Raw genomic sequence first — 9,890 nt, forward strand, 5'->3', positions numbered from 1 at the left:
GTGTCTTGTTTCATTCAGTGATGTTTTTTTAATATAACTTTATAGTGCTAAAACTCCTGCTTTACACTGTAAATCTTTGCATGAAGTTGTTTTATTCTGTATGTCATTTGCATTGCTTATATAGCATACAGTTTGTGTCCATCATTGCTTTAAACGACGCCATCTTTCTTTATGGTCTGTTTTTTCAAATGTTTTTTAGCATCATGCCAAGATGCAAGAGTTGAAAATGATCTTGCTGACAGTTACTGATGTATTTAGAGAAATGGTGATGGATTCTCTCTGTGAAAATAAACCAATTACCTAAAGTAGCATCAGCTTCATCTTCTTCCCTTCTCGCTCTTCCTCTTCTTCCATTTCTTATCAGCACCATCCACTGCTGTCATGCCTGGATCTCAGATTGCCATCATTCCACCCCCTTTTCCTTCACCTCCCCTCATCTCACTTTAACACCTCAACCTCCTGAGGCCCCGGTTACTCCATCCATACCGCTGTTCCCTCACGCTCTCTCGCTCATCCTGCCCTAATCTACTGTCCACTCCTTCCTTTGAGCCCCATCTCTCTCCCTTCTTTCCTTCCTCCCACCCCTTGCTTTTTCTCCCCACCACTCCCTCCACTACCCCTCCATCCATCAGACTGAGTAATGGCCATCAGGGCAGGGAGTCACCCTGCAGCTGTCTGGGACAGACACTGATCACACATACAGTTACTTTGGACTGAGGGCACAGCCATCCATTTTGTACATGGTCTCGTCCGGCTCACAGCCGACTGTGCTTTCTAGGCTAAAGCAATTACAGGAGCCCAAATGGTGCAAATGAGGCTGACCACACTCATTTGGGGTTAAAGGGTGAACATATTGTGGTTTTAATACACAACTGTTTGTTGTGTATTAAAAGCACAACAAACACTTTGTACATTTGGCTTTATGGCCCAATGAGATGGCTGAATCAAGTAGGAGAGGGACAGTTATTAACAGTAAATTGCATTGGCTCTGCATTGATCAGTTTTCTTCTCAGCCTTGCAACAATGAGAAGGATTTACTCTGGTGTCCGCATTTACATTGTTTGTTCATTGACCTATTCTCTTCTCTTTTACAGTTTCCCCAGCATTTATGACCCTAGGCCTTCAGTAATCCAATGAGTTAAAATCATAGAAATTAACAAGGTTCTTTTTTCTCTGTACTGATTACCATTACTGAGTACAATTAAAGCAGTCGTGGACTAATTTTTCTGACTAGTGACTGTGTGCTTAAATCCCAACAAGGCAGACTCCTATTGACATATTGAAAGGGACTATACCTTCCATTTACTTGTCTGTCATTGGGTCACAACTCAGTTCTACTGCGGTCTCTGAAGTGCAGTTTTAAAGCAGCGGCTGGGTACAGGCCTATCGAAGGGCACTGTAATAGGCTTGAGGTATATCCTTTGGGTGCTAACCCCCTTAATGATATCTTAATTGCCTTTTTGTTCTTATTATGAAATTTTAATGACCTGCCGAGCTTTTACCTACAGACCAGCGTTAGTCTGTTAGCCCCTCACATCATTGCCGGTTATGATATCATTTGTCAAAAATTATGTCCCATTTGTCATTTTGAAGCCACTAAATTATAAATGCGCTAAAAGTGAAAGGAGAATGACCACCGATGTTGTTCTTGCTCATGAGACAAAACCAGGAATGATGTGGAGCCAAATGTAGTTAACCAAAATCATTGTGTTGAATATATATTTTGCTACAATGAATTTATATACAGTAAATTCATCACGGAAAGTAGTATTGCACTAATGTAAAGTCCCTTTAAAGGAATAGTTCAACATTTGAGGAAACACACTTATTCTCGTTCATGTGGAGAATTACATGAGAGGATGAGTACCACTCTCTTTTCAACAGACAGATATGAGAGTGGTATCGACCGTCTCATCTAACTCTCGGCAAGATGCCTGAGTGCATGAGGGTATTTCCCAAAATGTCAAATTCTTTCTTAAAGTGTTGTCAAGTATAAATAAACAATGTGATAGGACTACAGTTGGTTATTTGCTACTATTAGTGTCAGTGATGAACTGCTTAGTGCTTACACATCTTTTTTTACATAACTGAACAACTCAAGTCTTGAAAGTCCTGCAAAGCCCTGAACCCCCATTGGACACCCACACTGATGTTTTCACATATTTTGTTGATTAGCTGTCCTCTCAAGCCTTTGTAGAGACTGCTGTTGATTAACATGTCTGTCATGCTACCTGGGAAATATTACTCCTTTATTCTTCTTATATGCCTTTTTCACAGATGCCATTTTAACATGTCACAGTATGAAAAGCACAGGTGTAGATAACAAAATGAATGCTGGCTGAATTCCAGCTGCTTCGGATATTCACAGTGCTGGCTCTCTGACACACTGTCACTGAGACACTGTTAATGTTACTAATAAATTCCAGTCCAGTTTACACAAAAAAGCACACCACAGAAAGTGCAGTATTTAAACCCTCTAGTGACATTATGATGTCAGCTGACTCTAAGGAATATACAGTTTTGGTCCTATTGGATGTTTCATCTGCATTTGATACTTTTGATCATAATATTATCATTTACAGACTTCATAATCTGGTCGGGATGTCTGGATCAGTCTTAAAATGATTTTCATCTTACCTTTCCGGCAAACATTTTAGTGTTAAGTGTTGCCGTGCAGGGGTACCACAGGGTTCTGTCTTGGGACATATTGTGTTCCTTCTGTATATATTCCCTCAAGGACATATAATTAGGCAGTTCAGCGACGTATGTTATCATCTGTATGCGGATGTTATTTAGCTCTACTGATGGAGTACCACTCTAAATTAGTTAACTTAGTATTATTAGATTAGTTAGAAACTGCTTCTTTCAACTCAGAAATACAGTATAGCCAAACTAAGAGCACTAGAGTCAAAGGCAGAATTGGAGATGGTCGTTCATGCTTTTATTTCCGCTCATTAGATTACTGTAACAGTTTACTTGTTTGAATAAGAAGAAGCTTTACTGTCTCCATACTGTTCAGAACTTCAGGCTTCTAACTCACATTAATGAAAGGGCACACATTACACCTGTTTTGGCTTCACTGGTTACCAGTCCACTATAGAATCCAGTTTAAAGTCCTGGTCCTTACTTTTAGAGCCCTGCACGGTCAAGTTCCTCCCTACATGTCTGTCTTGATACAGCTTCATACTCCCACCAGCAGTCTGAGGTCATCAGATCAGAGTCTCTTAGTGGTTCCCCACACTCACTTACAGACCAGAGGGGATCAATCATCTCAAGCAGTGGCACCTAGGTTATGGAATGCATTGCCGCCATTACTATGTTCTATAAATTCTGTCGATTCTTTTAAAAAGCAGTTGAAGACTCTAGTATTCAAACAGGCTTTTAGTAAGACAAGGGTTTTATGGCTATCTGATTTATGTTTTTCTTATGTATTCATTTGATTTATATATTGTATCTCACTTTGATGTATTGTATTGCACTTTATTGTGCAGCAAATTTTAATCTGTGAAAGGTGCTATTACTTACTTATTTACTTACTTACTGTGCTTTTCCTACTATTACTACTCAAAATGTCTGCTGTGAAAAAAGGCTGTTCTTACAAATTGTAAATTGTAAATTCCAGCATAGCTCCACCAAAGATCAATGAGTGTAGGTCTAGTCAGTCACTGTGATTAAACACACATGTGGGTATGTGCAGGGCCTTTATAACCACACATATAAACTGTGAAAATCCATTATTTCCCTAAAACAAGTATAAGAGGCAAATGTTTTCACTAAAACATTTCTTCTCAATAAAAATAGTTCCAATAATTTTAATGTATGAGATTTTGACATCTAGTCTCACATTTCTTAGGCAGGTTGGCTGGCATTGGGGGAATCTGGATTCATGAACCCTTGTAATTCTAAAATCCTGGCTAAAGCCCTGGTCACAGGAACATGAAGGCGACAATGTGGCAGCGCATATATATTTAAGGAATGTAACTAAGTACATTTACTCAAGTACCGTACTTAAGTAAAATTTTGATGTAGGGGAGACCAGGTATGGTTGTAACAAGGAGAGAGTTGTAACAACACCAATTCCACCAAATAGAGATAAGATAGGAGTTAGGTGATCATTGCAGGATTTACCTACTTCCTCCCCAATCAGGTATGGTGGTTATCAAGTCTGGAAACAGGCATATTCAGAGAGAAAAAACTGATTTTGAGATATGAATGTAAATTTTTTGACCAAGACTGTATTTTGTTTAGTATCTATTTTTTATCTATTTTTTCCTTTCTAATTTCAAACCACTATGGTAATACAGCTAGCTAAACATTGGCTGACAGGGGTGGGGTGGGTATTAACACTTCTTTAAAAAGTGTTACAACCATCCACGATACATAAAACTAGGTACTTTCTTGATTTCAATATTTTCCAGATTGCCCTATGCAGTCTGGGTCCACCAAACCCGCACTCCAGGGTTACCAGCATTAACTTGTCAGCACTGTGACCAGTACTCCCCATTCACACATTGTACACATGTTGACGTGTGCATTGTCACTCTACCTTTTCCATACTCTGTCTCCGCCGGTGGAAATGGGTAGAAAAGCCTATGGGCAGCTTGTGAGAAGTGCCTGTGCACAAGAAAAAGTCCCGGTACGCCAAAGAATAAAATATGGAAGTGCTGGTACTGCGTACCAGTGAATACCGGCCCACTTCAAGCACTGACTGTGACTCTCAATAAGAATATACACACATCTCTTTTGGCTGCCACCACAACAGGGCCCCCTCCTCAACGGACGCTTCCCGGCGGCCTTCCCACTAGGGAGTTCAGGCGGGGAGCCAGAGGGCAGAGCTGGGGGGCCAGGGAGTACGGCCGGGGTGCCAGAGGGTTTGGGGGGACGTTCCGAGGGCAGAGCTGGGGGACCAGAGGGTTCGGGCGGACCAGGGGAGCCAGGGAGTTCAGGGGGGGTAGCCCGAGGACGGACCAGGGCAGCCCGAGGGCGGACCGGGGGAGCCAGAGAGGTCCGGCGGACAGTTCAAGGACAGAGCAGGGGAGCCCGAGGGCGGACTGGGGGGAGCCAGGAAGGGCAGTAGTCCGGCAAAGCTGACTAGCTTGTTCCTGGAGGGCGGTTGCTGGGGCCATAGTTGTCTTGATCGTTCTGTTACGTGGGTGGTGTGGGAGGACCCAAACACAGCGCTCAGAGCGAAGGAGGTTTATTTAGGGAAAAAGGGGGTTGAGGGACTGGAGTGGAGGGAGAGGAGGATGCCGGGGAAACACTGGCACAGGGAAACCGACGGGACTGGGACCAGGGAGCCGGGGAACACTGGGGCCGAGGAAGGGAGGACGCAGGGCAGAACTGGGAGGACGCCGTGGGGGAAGCCCGAAGAGGAGAGGTCCGGAGGATGAGCCCAGCCGACAGAACGGATGACAAGGGTGAGTGAACCTGGGAGGGAAAACAGACAGACAGGGTTAGTGACTGGAGCGACAAAGTACAGGGAAAATGAGAGAAAACAAGAAACATGAGAGCCTGAACGCAGAGGTGGCACCGGGTATGGAGCAATGACGATCAAGCAAGAGTGGTGTGGAGAACCGGGGTTGCAATACAGGCAGGGATGAGGTTGACTACTGGCAGGTGTGGCAGGCTGACGAGGTGGCTGATGAGGTGCAGGTGCGGGTCATTGGCTGGGTTCAGGAGCAGAGGGAGAGAGAGCACACACAGGAGGGAAAACAAAGGGGGGCAGGCAGGGAACAGAAAACCAAGGAAAAAGCAGAATAACTGATAAAAAGGAGTAAAAAACCAGGACACTCACTGTCAGCCGGGCTGCCACCACAACACATTTTAATAACATTGATCTTCCCAATAAGGAAAAGAGGTAGATTATTCCATCTCTGGAGATCAGATTTAATTTTGGCTAAAAGTGGGGAAAAGTTAGCAGACAGAAGACCGGAAAATGTCCATGTCACACTAATACCGAGATACTTGAAGCCAGAGTGACTGATATTAAAGGGCAAGTCAGTTTGTTGAAGTAACAAACCCGCTGAATTGATGGGATAACATTCGCTCTTTTGTAAATTAATTTTATATCCAGAGAAAGAACTAAATGTTTTAAGAGTGGACAAAATGGTAGGAAGACAGGATACTGGGTCGGATACATATAACAATAAATCGTCATAAAATTAGCAACTAATGATATTACAAGCTCAGGTAAATCTGTCGTTTGCGCCGAATAAATAATGTTTAATAGAGTGCTATAATACTATATACTATAGAGTATTATAAAATAAATGGCATCCTTTAATAAAGCCATTCTGTTCTTCAGAAATATTACTAGGCAAAACCTTTTCCAAACGAAGAGCAATAGTCTTAGCCAATACCTTTACATCAACATTTAGTAAGGAAAGAGGTCTATAAGAGCCACAGAGGTTAGGATCCTTGTCAGGCTTCAAGAGAAGAGATATTGATGCTTGAGTAAGTGTGGTAGGTAGCAAACCGTTTTCCAAAGATTCATTATACATCTGCAAAAGTAAAGGGGCCAATTTATCACAGAATTTCTTAAAAAAACTCTACTGTAAATCAATCGGGACCAGGGGCTTTATTTGACTGCATTGCTTTGATAGAAAGCAATAATTCTTCCAAGTAAAGCGGAGCATCCAATTCCTTCACACGATCACAATCAATAGTAGGATTTTCAAGGTTATCCAGTAACTGATTCATCTTGGTGGTATTTTTCGGAAATTCTGATTTGTACAAAGCAGAGTAGAATGACTTAAATGACGCATTCATTTCCTTAGGATCTGTGACAGGTATACCAGAAGAATTCTTAATTTGGGGTATGTGACGTGAGGTGGATTGCCGTAACTGGTGTGCCAATAACCGATTTGCTTTATCACCGTGTTCATAAAAAGTACCACAAGTTAATAATAACATTCGCTCTGTGCTTTTAGATGAAATTAGATCGAACTCTGTCTGGAGATCAGATTCTTAAATAGCTCTGGGGAGGGGTCAGATGCACATTTTTGATCAAGATTACCGATAGCTAACAAAAGTTCTGATAGCCTTGTTTTATGTTTTTCATTGGAGTAGGAGGAGTACGAGATAATCTGGAGGCTAGAGTCTGTGATGGTCCTTAAGTCTAAGATGGGTTTCCTGCAAAAACACAATGTCAGCACTAAGCTGCTTCAGATGGGTAAAAACCCTGGATCTTTTAACAGGATTGCTCATACCTCGTATATTCCAAGTAAGAAAATGAATTGGCTTGCCCGCATTAGGATTCAAATTAACGTTAGCAGAACACATTTAGAGTAAATAAGAAAACCAGAAAGCCAGGGTGAGTGACGTCCCCAAATTCCCACCCATACACATACATAACCCAATGTACCCACACACACCAAAAAGTCTCCACAAGGGAGACAGCAGTGCAAAACAGGGAAAAACTGTCGCCACAACAGTGACAACTCCGAGAATCACTTGAGCTAAACCTAAGAGACACTCCCACAGAGTCAATTGGCATTAAGTCTCAGCTAATACTGATATACCCCATAATGGGTCGACCTAACAATAATAAGATATGAGTCAAGTGCGTTTGCAAAGTCGGCCTAATTTATATTGTAAAGAGAAAATATAAACACTTCGCTCATCATAACTAAACCTATTATAAACATAACATTGGGCTAAAGTAGAGTGTTATTACACCTCGATTTTAATTCACCAAAGAAATGATAAGGAGAGATGAAAGAATCTCAAGTTAACAAATAAGTAGGCCTAACGTTAAATATATGAACACGGGATGTAAACAATATTCGAATGTAAACTGAAGGCAAAAAGGTATGATGTAACTGTAAGATGCCACTTGTAAATATTACCCAATGTTCATCTTCTTGACGTAAGCTTCAGCATCGTGCGCTGAAACAAAGTCCTTTTCCACACCTCCATAGCTTATCCGCAGTTGGGAAGTAGAAAAGACCGTAGCGGACCCCCTCAACGCCTCACAGGTGCTTCCTAACTTCGTTGAATGCAGCCCTGGCTCGGGCTACCTTGGCAGTGTGATCGGAGAAAATGCTAATCCTCACATTCCCCGCACCAAACCATTAGCCCTCTCTTGTGCGTCGCAAAACATCTGCACAATCAGTATAGTAATGGAATCTGGCGATAATGGGACGAGGTCGCTCATCTGGTCTGGCCTCGGCTGGGCTGATCTGTGTGTTTGGTCTAATAGTGGCTCTTTATCCAACTTCAGTACGTCCTTTAGCGGGGCAGCAACCGCTGTAGTGTTAACAACTGTGTCTTCAGAAACACCAACGATTCTTATGTTTTGGCAGCGTGATCTGGATTCGAGGTCCTCACACTTATTCTCCAACTTAATTAGGCGTTCATATTTGCACTTCAGCTCAACGATGACGTCAGTACATGACGAAAGGGACACCTGCACTTCCCCCACAGTACCTTTGAGTAAGGCTAACTCAGCATCTGTGGGTACTTTGTATAAAAATCTGAGAACTCTAGCTAAAAAATTCAGTGAGTTATAGTTACTGAAGCAAAAAGTGTCTCCCCTACTTTACTTGAGTACCTACATTTTTTTGCATTTTATACTTCTACTCCACTGCATTTCAGAGGAGAATATTGTACTTTTGTTTCTACTACATTTTCCTGCTACATACTTATAGTTACATTGCACATTAAGAATTTCTAAACAAAACGTAGGATCAGCTTTTAAAATATGGATCGTTAATTGTTAATAATATCTTTTACTTGCTGTAAGTGAACACAGGACTTTTGCTTGTAATTAATATTTTACACTGTAGTATTACTATTTTTATTTAGGTGGAGGATCTGAATATTTTGGATACTTTGTAGAAAATCAGCATGCCATGTCAAAAGAAAAACAATAAGTATAAAATAATGAAGTAATAATAATAATTGAACATTTATACTCAATATTTATATTATAATATTATATTTTATAAAAATGTATATATTTTGAATCAAAGTTTAATGTTTTATTTCTGTTGTATTTCTTTTTTTTCTTTTGTACATGTCTTGCTGACTTGTACAGTGGTGGAAGAAATATTCAGAAGCAATAGGGGGGGGGGGGGGTCAAAACGAATACTAAATAAAGTTCAACAACTGAATATGCTGCATTGCTTCAGCTGTTTCTACCGCTCCAGCACAAAATTAGTGGACACCAGTGTGTAGGTTCTAGTGGTCCCTCTTCCTCTTCAGGAATTATTAAAAAGAAAGCGGGCTGACGCGAGGGGGCGACGTTGGTCTCTGCAACACCCTGACAGAGACAGAGAGAGAGGAGATGCTGTGCGCTCTGCTCTGAGATCCGACTTCAGTGTCAGCTCGATTCAGTCACACAACTCCGGCTCAGACATGAGTGGAAATTCATCTAACGTCTCCTCTTTGTTTCTCCTGACTTGTATGGCGAGATGCAGAATCGCGTATCACTCGCTGTTTAATCCACTGCACAATGGGCACGTCGCTTTGCATTACGGCCGATACTGTTGCGCTCCGTCTATTACATTCGACTTATGCTAATTAGCTTCAATTACGCTCTTTTTCATCTTTTTGTCATCATCCTCCAAATGGTTCGCAAGTAGTTAGACCCCCACTACTTGTGTCTCCCTCGCAACTATTCCATTTGCATATTTAATTTATGTTTTATGAATTAAATTAGCACATGATGCAACTGCATTACAGTTACGACCAGCATGTGAGGGGGTTAATGATAAAAATGGGAAGATAGGGGAACTAATAGGCTCCAGGCTATTAGCAACACGGTAGGACTAAAGTATGGTGCTTCATTACACTGAATTAAAGTAAGTCATGTGTGATCCTGCTCAGATGGAACCCTGCAACATACTGCTCACTACCAAACAACCAAACGACACTGGAGATTTTACTTT

This window comes from Micropterus salmoides, unplaced genomic scaffold (genome assembly GCF_014851395.1).
Source record: "Micropterus salmoides isolate LMB-PRFRI ecotype aquatic unplaced genomic scaffold, ASM1485139v1 Ms_hic_scaffold_12, whole genome shotgun sequence".
Taxonomy (NCBI): domain Eukaryota; kingdom Metazoa; phylum Chordata; class Actinopteri; order Centrarchiformes; family Centrarchidae; genus Micropterus; species Micropterus salmoides.